General features: G+C 38.0%; 2 protein-coding genes across 14 annotated transcripts in view; one reads left to right on the top strand and one right to left on the bottom strand.

The window, feature by feature from the left end:
* The window catches only part of ANKH (ANKH inorganic pyrophosphate transport regulator), a 119,849-nt gene extending 112,882 nt beyond the window's left edge, over nucleotides 1–6,967 (bottom strand). The window contains exon 1 of the mRNA XM_042835165.1: nucleotides 6,805–6,967. The gene's annotated coding sequence lies outside the window, so the exon portion shown is untranslated. The remainder of the gene's footprint in view (nucleotides 1–6,804) is intronic.
* FBXL7 (F-box and leucine rich repeat protein 7) overlaps nucleotides 1–20,862 on the top strand; it is a 312,912-nt gene that overhangs the window by 14,142 nt on the left and 277,908 nt on the right. The gene's annotated exons all lie outside the window — the stretch shown is intronic.

Consider the following 20,862-nt stretch of genomic DNA (forward strand, 5'->3'; position numbering starts at 1 on the left):
AGAGGCCTTTCTGAAGATGGAAGATTTTCCACCCTTCTCCATAGACAGTGGAAATGGATAGGTGTTTCCAAGATACGGCTGAGAAGGACTGAGTCATCTTTCTGACTGATACTCATACTTCACTCTGATGATTATCTAGGGCGTCTAGCCATCCTATTGAAGTAGTAGTCACACCTTTCCATTTCTAGCGGGTCATTATACCTACAGTCTAAATCTGTACTTGCTTTTTATTTCTGTTTTTAAATGTCAAGTTGTCAGGATGTCACGGCAGTAAAATTCATTGGGGGGAGAAGGGGAAGGTATGGCATACCTGCCAATTCCGTGAGGGAAATAGACTCAGTGTAGATCTACAGTGGATCTCGGTAGTTTGTCACAGCTTCTGGGAAGCAGTCTCAATCAAGTGGACAACTTCCCACTGCTTTCTTTTTTAATGGGGTAGCCACATCCTCCCCATTTACCCCCCACTTCCTTCCTCCCTTGCAAAACTGCTGTGATAGCATAACCCACAATTACCAGAAGCAAAAACCCATCATTACATTTCCATGAGACTGTGCAAATACTAATTTTAAAACACAGGAAGTCCTTATGTTGTTGCTTACCTACATTCTTTAGGGAGAAAACAGACAGACAGGGATTAAAATATAGATGACTGTTGCTGCTGTGATGACAAGCTTAGATTCTGTACCAGTAGCTTTCAAAATGCAATACAGCTATATTCTCCTGTCTTTTCCTAAGCAGTGATGTAACTGTCGTGATGTGGTCATAATTGGGCTCCTCCAATACAAACTGCAAATTTTGTACAATCAGTAAAAAATAAACAAATAAATGCTTTTAGATCCTAGCAGGTCAATTTCTTCACTTATGGTAGTTATCTACGTGTCCCATTAATGTTCAGCACTGAAATACTAAGTCAACATCTTGCAGGTAAAGCGAATGCTTTCTCTGTGGGGTACTTATTTCTCCCCTAGTTTTTTTTAACAAAAACTTCCTTTGCAGATCTGTCACTCAGCAACATAGGCCTGTAATTAGTTGTTCATTTAGCCAGAACTGATGGGTGGATTTCACTAGCTTTACCCGTGTAACTGGGGACAGTCTGGATTAATATGTCTATGACAAGATATATATAATTATAGAAATCTTGTGACAGATTACATTTCTGAATATGGTACTTTACTTTCTGCCCCACATTGGCTACAACCAGCAGTTCCCAAAGACTGACTTTTCAGTGTTTTGGCATATTTAAGCTGAAAAAACAAAGCATGTATTTTAGATTGGTTATTTTCAAAATAAGGAAGTATGTTTTTTTCTTTTTGATACATACTCGAGTTGTTTTTTTTTCCCTTCCCAATTAAAAACACTTTGTAATGCTATCCATGCTTGCAACTTTGGGAGATTATCATCTCTTTGTTTCCAGTGGATGCATGCTACATAACCAGCATCTCCATAACTTGCAATAGTAATAGAAAAATAATTGTCTGAGGTGCATATCCAGAGTGCTGGTGGAACAGAGTAGTCTTGGTTGAGCTTGGCATCTGCAAAGGGTTTTTCTTCAGCTTTTTGAAATATAATCATGGTCTAAGTTTGCTGTTAGTCTAAGCATGTGTGTTGTCTGAAAATCAGTAAAAGGTTTTTTTGTGGGGTTGGTTTATTTTTTAAGTGATGAATTTTCCCTGAGAGAAAAAACGAGAAACAGCAAGGAAACCTAACCAGGCCTGAACAATAAAGTAGCAGGAGCAGCTGGTAGAGTCCTGTGATCAGAAGGTAAAATATTATTTTCCTTTGTGGTGTATGCATGGAAGAAGGGTAAACTACTTTGTTTTTCCATTGTGATAAATTTTCGGGAAGGCCTAGGCTTCTGGAACTTCTTTTTCAAAGTCAGTTTTTGAGATTTACAGTAAATTTAGCAATCAGGAAGTGGAGTCATCCTTCCTGACTTATGATGAAGTGCAAATATCATCTCTTTATTCACTTGAAAGTCATATTACTTGAACATTTGCTAGAAATATTAGCATCTTACCCCAAAAATAATAGACCATTATGTGCACAAGACACTTATGTTCAGTATGGAGCAAGAAAGCGTAGAATCAGAGAATTGTTTGAGATGGAGGGGACCTTTGAAGGTAATCTAGTCCAACTCCCTTGAAATGAACATGGACATCCACAGCTAAGCAAGGTTGCTCAGAGACCCATCCAGTCTGACCTTGAATGACTCCAGGGTTGGGGCATCCACCACCTCTCCGGGCAATCTGTTCCAGTGCCTTCTTGCCACTGTTGTAAAAAATTTCTTATAGAATCATAGAATCATAGAATCATAGAATCATAGAATCATGGAAACATAGAATGACCAGGGTTGAAAAGGACCACAGTAATCATCTAGTTTCAACCCCCCTGCTATGTGCAGGGTCATCAACCACCAGACTGGGCTGCCCAGAGCCACATCCAGCCTGGCCTTGAATGCCTCCAGGGACAGGGCATCCACAGCCTCCTTGGGCAACCTGTTCCAGTGTGCTCCACCCTCTGTGTGAAAAACTCCCTCCTAATATCTAACCTAAACCTCCCCTGTCTCAATTTAAAACCATTCCCAAATCTAAATCTCCTCTCCTTTATATGGAAACCATTTAGTCTTGTCCTATTACAACAGGCCCTGTTAAGGAGTTTGTTCTTTTCCTTCTTATGGTCCCCCTTCAGATATTGAAAGTCTGCTATCAGGTCTCTTCTCCAGCTCCAGTTCTCTCAGCCTGTCCTCACAGGGAAATGTTCCATCACTTTAGTCAGTTTTGTGTCCCTCCTCTGGATACACTCCAACAGGTTCACACTGTTCCTGTACCAAGGACTCCACGTCTGGACATGGTACTCCAGGTGAAGTCTCACCAGTACAGAGTAAGGGGGCAGAATCGCCTCCCTTGACCTGGTGACCATGCTTCTTTTGATGCAGCCCATGTTGCACTTGTATCTCTTTGCACAACTGAATACCTCACAACTTCTCAATGTTTTGAACACAGATTTTATCAGTTTCAAGTACCATGAAGGTACTTTCTTTTCTCTTATTATTATAGTCATTATAATTATTTAGTATTTTTATTTATGTGTTAATTATTATTTTATTATGTTATTTATATTTATAATCATTACATTAATTACTTTTTGTGTGTTCAAAGGGACTATCTATATGGAACACAATGGAGAAAGCCTGATATGACAGGCATAGAGTATCTGCACAGAGCACCTTAGAGTCATAGTCAAAACTGGTACATGTAGGAAATGGATATCAAGATGTATTTTTATATGCTTTATATATATATTATATACTTTAGTAGTTCCCAGTGTTTAGAATAAGAAATAAGGGAAGTATATCTGATAGGATCTGCTAGGTAAATATTGAATTCTTAATAGTTCCTGTTGTACAGTCATATACCTAATGTCAAAAACTTTACAAGTAAACCTGTCCAAGAGGGTCAGTGTTGTAGACACATCTCCACTTATCAGAGGCAGCAAAATTCAGTGGTAACTAGATCACTGTGTAAATTACTGGCATTTCCTTCTATTCAAGGAAAATTGCATGGTGCACATTTACTCTCAAGACAGTCAATCAAGATGCCTGCATAGGCCAAGGAGGCTATCTTCATGTCAAATTTTTCGCCCATGATTCTTATTTTTTATCCTGACACTTTCTTAAGAGTAACACAAAGTGGATATGTGTGGGTATGTAATGCAAGGAAGGGCTTTCCTAGTTAAGACCTACATGTCTGGAATTCTCTCTCCATAGTAATCAACTGGCTGAGTAAATATCCTGTGTGGGATGCTTCACAGAAAAGTTCAAGTTCTCTTCATTTTCTTTTTATCATGGTTTCCCTATAATTGTTGCTTTATGTGGTTTTGATGTAAGAGTGAAAGGGAACAGTGATATGTCTTGTGTTCAGAGCTTCTTTGAGGTGTCCCTCTGAATTTCCTAACAATTATCTTCATGTGTGCCATTTGCTCAGTTTTCTGATAAGACTTTAACCAGTGACTACTGAGCAAAGAGGAATTTTCCTAAAATGGTTGCTGTTAACTGTTTGAAAGAAACTGCAACAATATGAACCTTCACTAAATCTTGAACTGCCAGCTCAGTATTCTGATTCCCTAAGGACATTGGTAGAATGTGAGCTGGACACATGATTTCCTGCATTAAGGCTAATATAAATCAGTCATTGAAGTCAGTGAATGTTTGTACAGTCCAGATTCTATTCCCTGTCTTCCACATATATTTGCTTTGAAGAGGAATACAATGGGATGAAAACCTTATTATTTTAAAGTTTTCTAGTGTACTGTATGAACGATATTGAGACTGGGTGTTCAACTGCTGACCTAGGGTTGGCTTGGATTTTTTCCCCTGTGTGATTAAGTGCCAAGAGAAGTTTGTACAGTCAGAAGCATAGCTGCAACACAGGGAATGGACTGAGACAACTCAAGATCTTTTGTTTTGCAAACAGCCTAGTCTTATTTTTGGTGGCTTTGGTTTGGTCACTTTTCAGAGACCTCTTTCCATAAGGGTTTTTCCTGCCTTTAAAACCTCAGTTGTTTTAACAATAACAAATCATAAGTGTCTCTGCAAGAAAACAGACTTGAACAAATTGAAAGGCTCATGTTATAACAGATGTAGGAAACAATGTGCTGAGTGCCCTGCAGGCATTATCCAGAAACATTGCTGTGGAGATTTCTGGACAGCAGAGTACCCATGGGTACAGAGTTTCACAAAATAACTGTCTTCACAAGTAATTTTGCAGTGTGGTTGGTTCTAGGCTGATTTATAAGAGAAATAATGTTTGGAAATGCACATCAAATGAGCTGCTGCTCTTGGTTTCCTTGCAATTGGACAGATAGCTTACATGTAAAAGCAACAATTCACCTGGCGTACCAGAAAGGCTGAAGAGTGAACTGTATCATGATTTATGGTTTGCTCTCAAAAACAGCTCACAATTATTTATGTAGCTCTGCAGTTTCTTTCTCTTCTATTGTTGGCTGATTAGTCCCTATCAGAGCATTAGTTCTATGGTACAGTGCATCTTAAGACCTCAACTGCATGTTTTGTTTATATCATCCTGCAGTAGAATTGTGTTTATTTACAGGGCAGGAAGAGTAGATACTACAGATTGTTCACTGCTGACTTGAAGCACTTAGCTAATATACCTTAAAGATCAGAATAATTTCTGTGGCTCATAAGCAGAGGACTTCAGGCTTAAAATTTATCAGCCTGATAGTTCTTTTTAGTATAAGTAACAAAGATTGAATTCTTTGGTTTATTCACTGCAGAAATGACTACTATAACAAAGCAATTAGTGAGGTATATTTCATATAGTAATAATAATAATAATAATAAATACAGAAAATGCTACTTACTTCTGGAGCTTTATTTTATTTTATTTTACTATCTAATGAATCAGGAAGAAAACGTGTCCTTGCATAAAACATGTAAAATCCAGATGTTTATTTGTAGTAGTGTTACTAGAGTCTACAAAAGAGCATGTTATTCTGTTAGACTTATTCCTCTGAACATAACCAAACAACTCATGCTGAGTAAGATTGGGGCTTCTGTTAAACAGTGGTGGTAAATCTGTGGGACTGGAATCTCCTGTATGAAGGGAAAATTTTAAGACTACTCTCACAAAGTTTGTGGAAGTGTAATATACTGGGCTCTTTGTGCTTTAGAAATATGTAATGATTTTTTTTTTTTTGCTTTGAGAGTTTTGTTGTGTTACATTTGCAACTATCTGAAAGAATTTTTATAAACTCTATCTAAATGATGTGCATCAAATCACAGGCAGTGAAAAGTTGTTCACTACCTGGGAACAGGTTTTTTTCTTGCAGTTACACCTAGGTGAGGTGAATGTTTGGCTTTTAACCAGGTGATCAGGTTTTATCAGCAACCTCAGAGTCCTTAAAGCTGGAGACACCTACCAGGAGAAAACTGCTTCCTTGAAAGTGGGAACTTCTCCTTTTCCCACATGATTGAGTCTGGAGTTGCACTAGATCAAATTCCCACCTGTTAGCTTTTCTGGCCCAGACTTTCATTCCTTTGGAAGATACTTACTGCATTGCAGTGATTGGCTTCCCTCTGTTGTACTGAGGAGTGGCTCTGTGGTAAGCCAGTTATGAACAGAAGTGGCAGGGTACTGCTCCTTTGGCAGTCCCAACCTGGGGCAGGCACTGATAGAAAAATTTTGAATGGCATAAGATGATAGTTTAAAACTGTCTGAAGATGTATCTTCAATCAAATTAAACCCTGTATATTAATGGCAGTATTTATCAGTAAGAGAAGTCAGTCTTGACCCTTTGAGGTGGTACAGTGAAAACATCCTGGAGAATCTATTATTTGTAACCTTCAGTTCCTCTGTTCACTATGGCTTTTTCGATTTTGTTTTTTATTTTTGTGTCTGAGAGCACATGGAGTTTGAAATGTTGCAGGTAATGAAGTCAGTGGGATAGGAACAAAGATGTGAGGACTGTTCAGACAGCTTTTTCCATTCTTGTCTGCATTTCTAATTTAATTCCTTGATTATGCACACAAATGCAGTCTTTAATTAGATCACCACATCCTATTTTTCATTCTGAGTCAAGACTGAGGATCAAGTTCCCAAGACTGCTAAGATACCAAAATGACTAGAGACGATTGTGTCTGAGTCAGTGATGAAAACATACATAATGTCCATCGTAAAACACTTCACATAGCAGCATGCCAGCAAGTGCCTCCCCCCACCAAAAACCACCCACCAAAAAAACCCCACTTCTTACTGAGGCACCCACCAAAAAAACCCCACTTCTTACTGAGGCAAGGTGTTCTTCAATGGCCAGATAGCATCTTGAAAGACATCTTGGTGTACTGCCAGACTGTGCAACCTCCTTTTCCCAACCCTTCCGTGTGGCCTGAGTGAGAAGCTGTCACAGAGGGGTGACATCTCCCAGTGATCACCAATTGAACATGCAGCTGCCTGAGGTTCTTCATTTCCACTCTGTTTATAATGCTGCACATCATTTACAGCTCTGTACCACACCTGCTGGAAGAATCTTTATGCTTCTGTTGTGTACTTTAAACAGTGTGCCCTCTGTGAACATTAATTCTCATGCATCCCTGTATAAAGTGCTCTAACTTTGATAGTGATGATCAAAACATAAACTAAATTGAAGTTGTTAGGCAATCTGTAGTACCTTGAGATGCCGATAAGCTGAATATGAAAGAGCACTATTGTTTGATATATTCAAAGTATGGCTCCACCACTGCAACTTCATTTCTATTGGTGCTTTGAACATTCTTAAGATAAAGCTCAAGAATCCCCTGTGAATACATGGAATTTATACATTACTAGATTGAATGAATGTCCCAAATCCTACGGGGACTGTGCCAGAGATGGGCACCTCATTGACTTTTCCAGCACAGTATTCAGTTGCCTGAAGCAAAGCCACTCAATCTCAGTATGATTTTCCTTGCAACTGCATCTTCTGACTGCTCATCAGTCTTATTTCTAGGGAACAAGTAGAATTATTAGTTCACTGAACACAGCACAGACAAAATTGTTGGGAAAATAGGAGTTTTACAGTTAAGTAGGGTGCTTTGGCTGTGTAGATTGTGACTAGTACAACATCTTGTATTTTGACCAGATTATGAAAGGTGCACTCCTTTCACCCCTGTCACTGCTGTCCTATTCCAGCAAACTGCAAATCTTGCTGAAAAATGCTGGGTAGGATTTTCAAAAAGGAACAGTTTGCTTTTTCTAGTTAAATCAAGAAGACTCCGTTTCTTAGAAATTATAGATTTTTTTTTATCTAAGTGCTAATGCCTGCAGATTGAGGAAAGACCCAATATGGAAGAGGTGGCTTTTTTTTTTTTTTTTTTTTCAACCAAGGAAAGAAGGTTAAATGAGAGAAGCTGGCTAACTTATTAGCTGTATAGCACTGCCATTTGCCTTCTAGTGCTAGAAAATACTTGTCTCTATTTGAAATCTAGAAAATGGTAGTGTCAAACCAAGAACACAGAAGGATATTTCTCATACTGCCCCAGGAGTAGAATTTAATTAAAAAAAAAAAAAAAAAAAAAAAAGCCACAAAAAAAAACAAATTAATCAGTAGAAGACCAGAAGGAGGAAGAAACTGTCAAAAATCAAAAAAAAAAAAAGTGTGAATTAGAGCCCCAGGTATATAGCAAGAACAAATCAAATTTAAAAGTGTGCCCTAAAGATATTCCTCTTGCAGTTGACTTATTTATTTAAGTCCCTCTTGTACTGTGATGAACAAAACATCGGTGTTTTGATGTTAAGGGATATATGGTCCTTTGTTTTCAGATATTTTTGTGGAAGAACTATTATTCAAAGTTTATTCTAGGTCTAAAAGGCAATTTGACACTGATCAGTGTTGTTATATTTTCTACTACTGTTGGTTCTTTCCCAAATCAAACATTTCCCACTTGACAGATTACACATAAATAGAAGATGACTCTCTCCTTCATCGGTAAACAGAGCCTTGTTTCTGTCACTCTGCAGGCTCTTCACTACCCCTGTTTTTCATGCAGTATTTAACTAATTGGTTGTTATGTTGGCCTTCTGTCCCCTATATCCCACGACTCTTTCTGCTGTGGTCAGTGCCATTGCATAAACCAGTCATCATAGTCTCCTTGTGGAAAACAGGTCTGTGACTTCATCATATTGTGAAATAAACTCTAAATTAGTGCACGAAAATATTGTACAAAATAACAATTAAGTAAGTAATTAAGTTCACAATCTGAGTGTAAAAATATTGTTGATCTAAAAAGAAGTCTGTAAAAAAATCTACTGCTTTAAAATACTGAAGTAGCTTTACTTTAACATCAATCATTTGTTATGTGGATTAGCTTCACATAGCTGTATTTTTACTAATTAATGTTCAGTATCTTGCAGAGTAGTTCAAGTATGTTGTGAATAGGTTTACGTTCTCATCCTTCATCTGGAAAGAAGTTTGTTTCTTCAGAAAGGAAAGCCTTTGTTTTGAAATTGCATTTCACAAAAACTCATGCAAGAGTTGAGAAGCACTTATCTATAGTTGTCTAACAGGGCCCACTATGAACTACCTAAACAAGTAGGCATTCCAAACTCTCTGTCTCTCTCTCTTTCTCTCTCTGTATATACATATATATATAGGAAGTCTTATGGCTCTCAATTTAAATGTCCTTTCTTTTATTTTAGGATTAAACGAGTTTTCAGATTTTTGTCCCTCACTTAAATTTTCCATACTAACACACTGTACAAGCCAGGGTCTTTTAACACTTTTATGAGTAAGACAGTTACTGATGGCCTGTTATATTATGAAAATCTTACTTTGATGATGTGGAAGTGAAGGAAATCAGTCTGTAGGTCAGGGTTAGGATCAAGTCCAGTGATTGCCCAGAAGGTTCATATCAATAAAGCTAGGTTGAGGTCAAGACAGGAAGTCAGTCTGCAGCCCAGAGCCTGAGCTAAAGGGCTCTGTTGCTTGGCATGACTTAATGCTTTGACAGGATATGGTCAAAGAAACTAGTACTCCTTTATCATAGCCCAGGTCTTTTAACTTGGTGACAGCCCAGAGCTGAACTTGAATAGAGCTCCTAGGCTCAAGGATGAGCAAGCAACCTCAGGCTAGGCTGATCACAGATATTAGGGCACATTAGTGCACTTAGGGACATCATAGACTATTTTGTAACTTGCTCCAGAATATTTTGAAGGTAATTCCTGGTATGCAGGAAAGATGCATGCTTTGCATTATTCTTTTGTTATCCTGGGTGCCCTTGGAAGCAATGCTATATGAAAACAGTGCAGATAAGATATTCTTATTTTAATGTACTAAATTTTTAAGAGTTTCTGTTGTGTTTCTGATGTGTATTCATTAGAACTTCCTTTTGCTGTACTGCTGTTTTATTCCTTAAATGTAGCAGATTAAAAAAAAAAAGGTACAGATAAGGTGCTTCATTATGATTTGAAAACAGCTTATGAAAGACAAACTCTACAGTTTGCAGACATCAGTGAAGTAAACACTAAACTTTTCATTTAGTTTGGTTAATTCCTGTTTCCTCTTAAAAGTCATGAGGACCTCTTAGAATTCATGAGGGAGGTATGCGTGGAGAAATAAAGGCAGAATTGCTGTCATTTTACAGTGAACTAGAGGGAAGGAGAAGAAGAAATACCTGGGCTTTCATATCTAAGGGTATACTGGGAAGACTGAATAGGAGACTTTTCTATTCTATTAAGCTAGGACATCAAATCTGGACTTGAGCTGCTGATGAAATATGTCACAGAGGGAATGGGAGAAGCTCCTGTTTCTCTTGATGAGACACATCAATTTGAGTAATGAGCAGATGAAGTAGAAAAACGTGGGCTTATGAGGGTGCAGAAATGCTTTCCATGAATCAGGTCAAAGCACTTTTAAAACAGATGTAGGCCAAGCAGCTTCATGGATTTTCTGTACTTGAATTTGAAGCTTTATGTGAGATGCCTTGTGATATTTTCTTATCTTGCTCTTGCTGGCCTGTTTATCTTTGTGTCTCAATAGCTGTACAATGAGTTTAAAATTACATTAGTGTTTGACTGATACACATGCACTCCAATTTCTAATCTACCTTTAGTATGTTGTACAGTTGGGAACAGTTTTCAGTAAAGAAAACTGAAAAACTGAAAACTGATGAAAACATGCAAACAAACAGTTGGTGGAGAACTAAGATAAAAGTGCAGTGCAGAGTTCAAAAAGAAGAGTTCCAAGGGATGCTGAGTAGCTCCTGGGGGAGAGAACCACATCCTAGCAATTTGTTAAGGTTTGGTTTCTGATTCAACTACATGCTTCATAGCGTTTCTTTTGTGAATTTACATGCTTGAAGTTAATGAAGAACTTACACAAATAGCTGAATTTTTTAACACAACAGGAGTCAAATTATCTCTATTTCCATGCTGGTAAGTGTTAAAATGAAATGATTCATCTTTTTAGCTGTAAAATTTTGCTGGTTTTTACTTTTTGTCAGTTGATTCTACGGCTGGATTAGTATCTGACTTGGCAATGAGTTGCAAAGCATATAACGTTTTTCCAACCTTTCAGTTTTTTCTTGCCTATATTGTTAAATTCTCAGAAGTATAATTGTCAAAAGCAGGCATACATGCTGAGAACATAGATTGCCAGTCATTAAGAAATATCATAAGATTGCCTTTTACCCTCTGAAAATAAATTCACTCTATTCTGTTCTTAACTGCAGTTACCAAGGCTCCTATGATATCATGCAGCTGTGCTTGTGGGGACAGAACAGCCAGCTTCTGTCACTTTGGTTAACCTTAGAAATGATGCCAACTGTCTCATTATAGCATCATATGAGAAGCTGGAAAGTTGCTGTCCGGAAATAGTGCTGTAATTCGCCTATTATCCTGCACCATCACCCATGATTAACTGTCTGAAACTTCTTTCCTGGAAAATATGGTTCCATTGACATCAGACCAGCACTAGAAGGATAGTACTCATTCCTGGTGATTTCTATCCTTCTGACTTGACCTGAGTTGTTTCCAAAACTCCCTCAACTGAATGGAAAATTAAGGGAAAATCCTGCATTGTAAAGCTCTTGAAGTGCAGGGCCACCTCTTGATCCTCTGAGTGCTGTACAATGCTGTGCAGTTTGCACTGGCATTGACAGTGCATAGTTTTTGGTAGCTTGTGTCTTACTGATCGTCATTTTGACTTTATCTGACCCAGCTCTGCTTCTAGTAATATCCTGTTCCTCATGATACCCTCTTTCTTTGATCTGTGCTTTAACCTGTGCCATGTTCCTTTGTCCCTGTCTCCAGGATTCCTGGTCCTGCACCCATCCAAGCTTAGCATAGAGAGAAGGAAACTTCTTTATAGTGGGGAGCAGACTATTTAAGTTTGGTGAGAATTTTCAGGAAAGGAGAGAAGTCAAGAGTATCCAAAGATTACCCAACTGGTAATCTCTACATTGAGCTACTTTAATATCTATTTCTTGTTTTGAAAATGCTGCCTAAGATTATTCTGATTATGATTCTAAAGGTACAGTTGCATTTTTAAACTCTCCCATCTTATTCAGTACCACAGAGTTTTTCACTTCATTGCAAATGTTATGATTGGAGTGGGAAATGGCAGCAATAATCTTCAAATAGCCTTTGATTTTTCATCTTTATTCAACAGTCTGAGGTGAGTGAACCTCCTACTTAGCTCTTATATTATTAAGCCTCTAGGACAACTTTTCATGGTAACAAAGTTTCTTACAATGCTGCTTTCTGCTCAATAAGCTCTTTCTCCACTCCTTCTAGCAATTATTAAAAATTGATTTTAAGATAAGTAAAACTTTCTTTATTCTAGTCATGCTGCTGGACTGTGAAGTAAATACATGTAGAAATATTCAAGCCAGAAGCCACAGAACACACAAGTATTCTTGTTTTACACACATTAGATGCACATTGTTTACATTTGAATGAAAGAATAGAACTTTACAAATATCTTATCTTAAAACCTGTCTCTTGACTCCATATTTAAGTCCTGGAAATATTGGTCAACATCTACTCACTATTAAAAAGTTAAATTAATCACTTTTAGATTTTCTTTTTGAAATAACTCTTCCTATCTTACAGAGCAATATATTTTGTAGAACTCTAGCTGTGTCATCATAATGGTTTACCATACGAGTGCAACCTTTTAAGTTGTCATTCACTAAAGGTAAATAAAGTATAATAAATCCCAGATGTACACACCCTTGACTACTTTGTGTTGAAACACTGCCCTCCAGATTAGAAAGAGCTGTTTTACCTATAAGAATAAAAAATTCTAAATACACAGTCTTTGTTGCATGTGATAGGCATAGTAGAGTTAGGCAGTGCATAAACCCTAAGTATAAGTCTGCAAGTGTTCTTCTCTTAGCTTACATGCGAGTAACGAGTCAAAGATTTGGTGAAAGACAACTTAATTGACATTGAGAATCAACAATGTTTTTTTCTGTATTGGGGCTTCTGTGTAAATGTATAAAACAAAATGTTAGAGAAAGCATATCTCTACTTCTTATGAAAGGAGATAATCTGTAGGTAGTGTGTTTTTAAAAACATTCCTTTTCCTTGGGATACTAAAGAATAACTTATTTGTGTTGCATTTATTTGACTATGTGATGGTTTCTTCAGTTCCTGTTGCTATTTGGGAAGAAATTTTGAATCTACAGAAACAGTACTTAGCACATTCACAAATTACATTTATCAGCACTGAAGCCTAAAGGAAAGTCAATGTAATTGCAATAGATTTCTAGCTCAGAATGACAAATTGCAGAAAGTTGGTGCAATGTAATAGCTTCTTGTAGAATAAATGTCTTTCTGATTCATTTGAGATATTTCATATTTTTATCTTTGAGCATAGAGAAACAGGTTTTATTTAGCCAAACTTTATTGCATTGAATAAGACACAGGATTCTATGATAGCTGATTCACAGATGATGATGTATCAGACTGGGATTTCAAATGTGGTAACCTGTGTTTTTCTTCACTTGGTACTGGAATACAGTTGACTGTCACACAGACAAGAGCACAGGAGTATCTGTTTATCACTGTCTACTTGATACTATTGGTCTATTTTGACTTCTGCTTATCAGCCTCTACACCAAAAGGTGACTTCAGTATTGGAATTCCTTTAGCCACATAGACTGATAGCACTGGTTGAACTGGGAAAACAAACAAACAAACAGCACTTATTTTGAAAAGAAAAACAAATCTTTTATAAATTGATTTAAATAGTGGTATAGGAATCTTGAGATCTGTTCTGCAATCACAGCACAGGCTGAAGAGCACTTCATTACTTGAACAGCTGCTTCGTTCAATCTGCAGCTGCAGCTATGTAGCCTTAACATGACCTATGCATCAATACCTGTTCTACATTACCTGTGCTCTTAATTTGCTTGCAAATAGTGGAAAGTGTGTCAGGCACAGGTGAATATTTCAGGATACTGTTGTCAATCTTTGAATTGAAATTTATCTAATTGAGAGTTAATGGGGCAATGGGACCCAAATCCCCATCCACCCCATTAACTCAATTTCTTTCTCCTGGTGCAGGATTGTGCTCTGGTAAGGTGAGTGGTAAGTGAGCTGGAAAAGCAATTGGTTTAGCCTTGCTGACATGAGACTTGTTAATCAAAATAATGGTGAACTCCACTAAAGGAAGGGCACGGCAGTAAATCACAATTCCTTGTACTACTCTTTTCTGTCTAGAATCATCTGAATACTGACCCCTTGTGTAAAAAAAGCACTGTTAAAGGGATAATGATGATGATTGAAGTTTCCCAATTTTCCAGGGAATTGCAAACTACTTGCATAAGAACATTTCTATTTTCGTGGAAGTGTTATGTGTCAGATTTCTGCGGGCACAAATAGAAACTAATGGTCGTAACTAGCCTCTACCACATCCCTTACCTGCGGCTTATTTCAAATCCCGGCTGTAGGCCTTGTGCTTCCCTTGTTGCTGAGAAATCTAGGTAGAGTCAGGAAGCTCTGGTAGTGCTCTTGGGACCCTGAGATCATGAATATGCCTGAATCTTGTTTTTGATTTTTTGTCAAATGTTAACATCATAACAAATGTTATGGGCTTGATGTTAGTGATTATGAAATTGGTTTCTCTCAGGCACCAGCTGAGAGTGTTGTTGGTTTGAGACAATTTACTAAGAAGTATAACTCTGGGGCCAAGGGTCCTTTATTTATTTATTTATTTATTCATTCGTTCATTCATTCATTCTGAAAGCAGTATTTAACTACTTAGCTTTATTTTCTTTGGATTCCATTTCCAATATTTCCAATAAGAAGTAAAAAATTTTCCTGTTGGAAGGTTACAATAGCATTGAATGCCACATGTGATGGCCTTACTTTCAGTTTATGATTGGGACAGATATGCTGTCAATTTGGAATCGTGTTAGAAGGCTGGTGTACGAATTAACACTAGAAAATTAAAAAAATTAGAAGATTTAAAAAAAAAAAAAAAGAGAATGTCAGTATTACTTGTGACAAAAACAGAAGTCTCTGAGTTTACTTACATTAGTTATGCACATTGCTTTTTCACAACTGTGTTCAGCCTAAATGCTAATGGTGAGAGCTAATGAACTCTTTGCAGGTAGGTTATGATAAGGTCTGAACCTGACCATACTAAACTACTACCTCTGTTTGTCTTGTAACACCAGTCAAGGTGTTGACTATGACTATAAGTGCTGTTAAAAATGTGAAATGTGGATCTTGTGGCCGGTTTCTTCCTTCCTTGCCATGCTAGCTCCAACAGCTGTGTTCAGCTAGAATGGGCTTGTTGGCTCAGGTGAATTTTCAGGTAAGCTGAGAACAGGACATTTTTAAGGAGTACTCAAACTCCCCAAAAGAAAATGAGGAAGGATCAAAATATTCAAAACAGTTTGAATCTGTATGTTTTCCAGGGCTTGTTTTGATAGCTGGAATAAAGCAGGAATATTTAATGCAGTTTTCTGAGGTTGGAATCCAGCTTGGGAGGATGTAGGAGAAATGAGGAGAAATGCAAATCTGACTACAGTTCCTGAAGCGAAGTATGCAGGAGGCTAGTCTCTTTTCATATAGTTAGGAATCCACCCACTTTCACTGAGATTTTTAATTACAGTGCCACAGCATCAGTACTGGATCTTCACCAGGGCTCTCACATTGATCAGTTCATCAAGACAGAAGAGCAACTTTGTCAGCTAACGGAGTGTGGGTAGTGCCATTCAGAGAGAACTTTCTCACCTGCTTAGCAGTTTTGGGGATGCATTCTGAGAAAATAAGTTTCTGGTGTTTTAAACTTACTCTTGTAGATGCTACTATAGTGTTGTACTCAGAAATGCTACCCATAATCTCCTTACTTTTCAGTTCTGCAATAGCCAGTCATGAAAGGGAGTCTAAAAAAAAAAAAAAAACCTTGAAAAACCCCAGTAAAAATAGCTCTGTGAATCTCCATTTCTGAAGGGAGAGAGAAGGAGGGAAAACAGACAGATGCACTTTGTTGACCCTTCATTCTCTTCCCCCACGCTCTCCTCCCACAACAACTTGGCTCATTAAGCTCCTGTATAATTAAAACTTGGTCCAAGTCACACTAATTCTGTTTACCGGCCACAGGGAAGGATATAAATACCTAATCACTTCCTTACACAGAGCCTGCTTCCTGCTGGTGGTTTGCCGTTGCAAGAACTTGGTCCCTTATTGAGCTCTGTACAGCTGCTCATCCTGAATGAGCCCTGCTACAAAGTGCTCCCCTGCCACAGTGCATTTATTTCCAGATTTCTTCCTCCTGTGTTTTCCAAAGGGAATGATGTCACTTTCTATAAACAGAAGACAGAAATGCTATTGTTAATGCATGTAATACCTGGAATTAAATTTATGGTATGAAATTAAAAGTGGAGGAAGAGACTGTCTTTTGAGAGTTTCCCAAAGGACGGCTGTTCTAATGGGCAGCTGAAGCCACAATGCTGAATGGCCTCACAGGTCCTGAGCATAATTCTACTGAAGTTATAGCAATGGTTCATTGATGGCAGTGTATTTAACACATAGTGCTGACTGTTCCGTGTGGGTTGCCAAAGGCACATTGATAATCTCTGAAGCATGCAGGAGTTAAAATGATGCCTGCAATAAGATTTCACAGGCAAGTTAGTTCGATGAGGCACAACTCTCTATAAGGAGAGAATACATGAGATAGGGAAAGTGCGGGAGACTGTTCTTCCTAATTTGCTTCTTAATGGTGTTGTGAAGTTGTCGTAAGTAGCGGGCTTGAAATAATTACTTGCTCCTGAGCTCTGATAGGACTGATTTGGCTCATAGTTTTATTTTTTGGGGGAGTGAAGGGGATAATGTGGTGTGGAGGTGAGCAGAAGGTGGGCAACAGTGCGTGAAGTTACGAAATTGTACAGGTTGAAAGGGACCTCGGGAGATCATCTGGGCCAATTCACTGCTAAAGCAGGTTTTCTAAAGTAGGTTGCAAGGGAAAGCATCCAGGTGGGTTTTGAATATCTCCAGAGAAGAAAGGAGATTCCACAACCAATCCGGGCAGCCTGTTCCAGTGCTCTGTCACCTTCACAGTAAAAAAGTTCTTCCTCGTGTTTGTATGGAACATCCTGTGTTCCAGTTTGTGCTTGTTGCCCCTTCTGTTGCTGGATACCACTGAAGACAGCTTTATTCCATCCACATGATATCTGCTCTTCAGATGCATTTAAGTGTTGATAACACCACCTCTCAGGATTCTCCTGGCTTAACAGTCCCAGATCCAGTTGTACAACATATTTTGAGCTGTTTCTGGAGGAGGTCTCAAAATTGTATGGCTGGTTTTCTCAAGACACCAAGCACACAGAGCTGTTCTTGTTGCTTGCCTTGGGCTCAGTGACTCTAAGTAATCAGTCCGTGATCTCTTGCTTCTTCTGTGAAAGCGAAAGGGGCAGAATCACAAATGAAGTGAGGCCAAACAGAAGCACTTCATTCAGTTCCAGTACTTATTGCTGTCTTTTCCCTCTCATAGTTTTTGACATGTAATTAAATAAGATTTGATTGTATTTTCCCAAAGGCTTACATATGTAGCTGAGTGGAGTGCTTGGTGGTAAAAGATACTAGTTGCATGAACATGGGCTTTAAGGTCCTTTAGTGAAAACATACAAGTTATAGTGACTTACATTGCTTTGTCTTAGGAGTAATGATTATAATGGATTTATTTGAGTTTGGATCACTTAGCATTACAATTAGCTTGCCTTGTTCTCTCGTTTTCTGCACCATTGCAGACCTCCCCATGTTTCTATGTTCCATTCATCTTCTTCTATAAAGCCACCAAAAAGCTGTTGTGATTTTTTTCCTCCCACCTTGTGGGGGCAGAAATGCAGTGGATTGCTCTGTGGGTGGCTTTTTCCTTATTACATGCAGATTTTTAGAAGAGGCAAAGAAAAGAAGTGGGCATGAATTTTGAGCTGGATTTTTTAAAACATGTATCTCCTACACAGTATTTCTTCCTCCCTGACTACCTCATTCCTCTCCCCAAGAGATGGCCATAAAGTCAGAAGGGAGGAATGATTTGCTCCAACTTCCACCCTGAAGCTGCAGATGGTCTGTTAAAATCATGTGGCTGATCTCTAGTGTGACTAAAGTATTACCTTCCTCAGATTTCATTTCAACAAACCTTCCATCATCTTCTAATTGGCCTTCTCCACATGCTGAATCATTGTGTATAACAGTAATGTTCTGTAAACAAAGAGCTGTGTGTCATCCAAGTATTACTTAAGTGATATCTGGCTAATCTGAGTATTTAGAATTATAAAATATGTTTACAGGTGCCATGGGTCTCAAAGTTAGAGATACAGTTCATGATCATAAGGAAGACTTTAAGACCTTCCTTTACATTATTATAGGACGCTGTTGCCTATGTGATAGGAAAGGAAAAAAATTGCCATTTTTAAAAAAAAAAGCAACAAACAAACACTTCTGAGAAAGATGAGAGTTCCCACACAGATTCAACTTTACTGTCAATCCTTCTTCACATTTAAAACATATATTAGATATTAAAGTACTTAGAGAATTCTATGTGGAATCCACAGATTTGAAGCAGAATACTTGATTCAACCTTAGGCATAGTGTCATGATTCTTACTTCTGTAGTTAATCATTGTACTACAACTGTCTGTGTAATAACAGTAATTTGGCTCCTTGGTGTTTTTTTCTTATTTCAGAACTTTCAGTTCTGAATTTACCCATTTTACCCGTTACATTGAAGACATCATGCACAACCTATAAAATGAGGGACAAATGCTGTTTCTGGGTTCTGTACTCCTCAAATGTTCTGGGAGGTTCACCACCAAATGCAGTAACTTCAGGGAGACTTCCTGAGATGATGTGGAGTTTTGTGGGCTGACGGGGACAAACAATACCTCTCTCTCCTTCTAATTAACTTCTGTGGTAATTTAGAGTATGCTGAAAACTGGTTGGAAAAGGGGATGTGATTGTAGAGCTACTTTTCAAAAAGCTAATTTTGTTTTAACTGTAGTTCTTAGCAAGATAAAGAGTTTATTCTAAATGTGTTGCCTGGAGTCTCAGTGTAAGGAGTTTACTGGCATGTTTATTTGCATTTTTACTTTGTGATTGTGAAGTCAGGATTTTATATGCTGTAACAGATACTCGGAGGTAAGTTATGAATCTGCAGATTTCACGAGTCCTTTGTCCAACATTCCTGGTTGCCAGTGCCACTATCCATATGGATTAGGCTACTGTAATTATCGTCAGATTGAAAGCCTGTCACAGTTATTGCAATAATCTTTGCTCCATCTTGCTTGCCAAGGCTGGATGATTTACCTTCCAGGTCAATAAATAACTCTTGACTAACTTCTGCCCTCCGTATTATCTAATCTACAGATCTCTTCTGTTCCAGTTGTTCAAGTCAAACAAACGAAAAAATCGAAGTGAGCAAGGAAAAAAATCTGCCAATTCAATGAATAATTGAAGACAGAGTTAGGTTCAGAGAGAGGTGCTTGAATGTGGGGAATAATGAGGGGGAGAGGAAATGGCAGCTGCATAAATAATTGATAAATTCTCTACAGCAGTCCCTTTGTTGTCGAGTCTGAGGGAGATAAGGGAACAGTGCTTTTCCTCTATCTCCTCATATGGACTGAACTGTAGGCAGCTGCCTGCGTAACTGTGACACGAGCAATGAAATCACAGCTGCTGTGGGGAAGATAGTGCTTGGCTTATCTGTCTTTTGGAGGACATGTAATGTGCGCTAGTCCTGTTGCAATGCAGAGAGTGTGTATCTTCAACATATTTCTTTAGGCAAGCTTATCTTTGACCTGCATGCTACAAGTAAAGTGTAGTGTGGAATCACATTCTAAATGTTGTTTCCACCACTTCTACTTGGAAAGACAGAGCTTATTTCTCTTCAGAGGTCAGCAATCAGTACGGAGCAGCAGTTGCTTCAGTCAGTATTTCCGTTGCAGGATTTTCCTTATGTTGGCCAAAATAATGATGCTGAGATGTTGCTACATCTTAACATATCTGGACTGACTGCATAGCTAGGATCCAAGAAACAATGGTTTCCACACTGCCACTCAAAAAATCGTGCAATCGTATTGTCAAAGACTATTGCCTTCAATTCTAATTATAGTTTTTATTAGGGTATCTTGTATGCTTACTGCATACAAGGAAGAGTATTTTTTCTGTAAGATCTTCTGTGTGAAAATCTGCTGGACCCTTGTTTTTTCAACAATGCAGAGAAGTAAAATCAAACCCAACAGTAGATTGAAAAAAAAAACGAAGGAATGAAAAACACAGCACAATAACTAGTAAGTGATGCAATGGCAATTGCATGAATTGTGCAGTAGTCAGTGAACGCTGACTACTGCACTCAATTATGCTTCCTTTTACTCTGCAGTTTTACTATTACCTTCAATTTCAACTGCACTTTTGCCAGTACTACATCAGAGTACACATGAAGATGTCTTTGATGCTATATTATGCTTTTAAACAATATACTGAAAGCCAGCATCACTGTTCTAACATCCATTGTTAGTTACTTGCAACAGATTACATAGAGGAGATTTCATTAACATCTCTAGATATGCACTAGAGGTATCTTTTTGTATGACTTTCTTTATCCCTTGGTGATAAATACAAGAAAGGAGCGCTCTGATTAGAGAGGAAAAATAGAAGTCAGCCTCTAAAATGCTGTCTTCCTTTTTTTTTATCTGAAAGAAACAGGAATTAAACTCTTATGTCTAAGCTTTGTTATTGTTTTATTTATGTAGAAACATTCAACTTCCAGGGCAAACTGAAGAGAGCACAGTATTTCTTATCCTTCAACATACTTAAGAAGTGGTCAGGAGTTCACAGCTGTTTAATAATGCTTGAGCATA

The sequence above is a fragment of the Centrocercus urophasianus genome, unplaced genomic scaffold, assembly GCF_019232065.1.
Source record: "Centrocercus urophasianus isolate 14NV4802_14NV808 unplaced genomic scaffold, USGS_Curo_1.0 seq_11, whole genome shotgun sequence".
Lineage (NCBI taxonomy): Eukaryota > Metazoa > Chordata > Aves > Galliformes > Phasianidae > Centrocercus > Centrocercus urophasianus.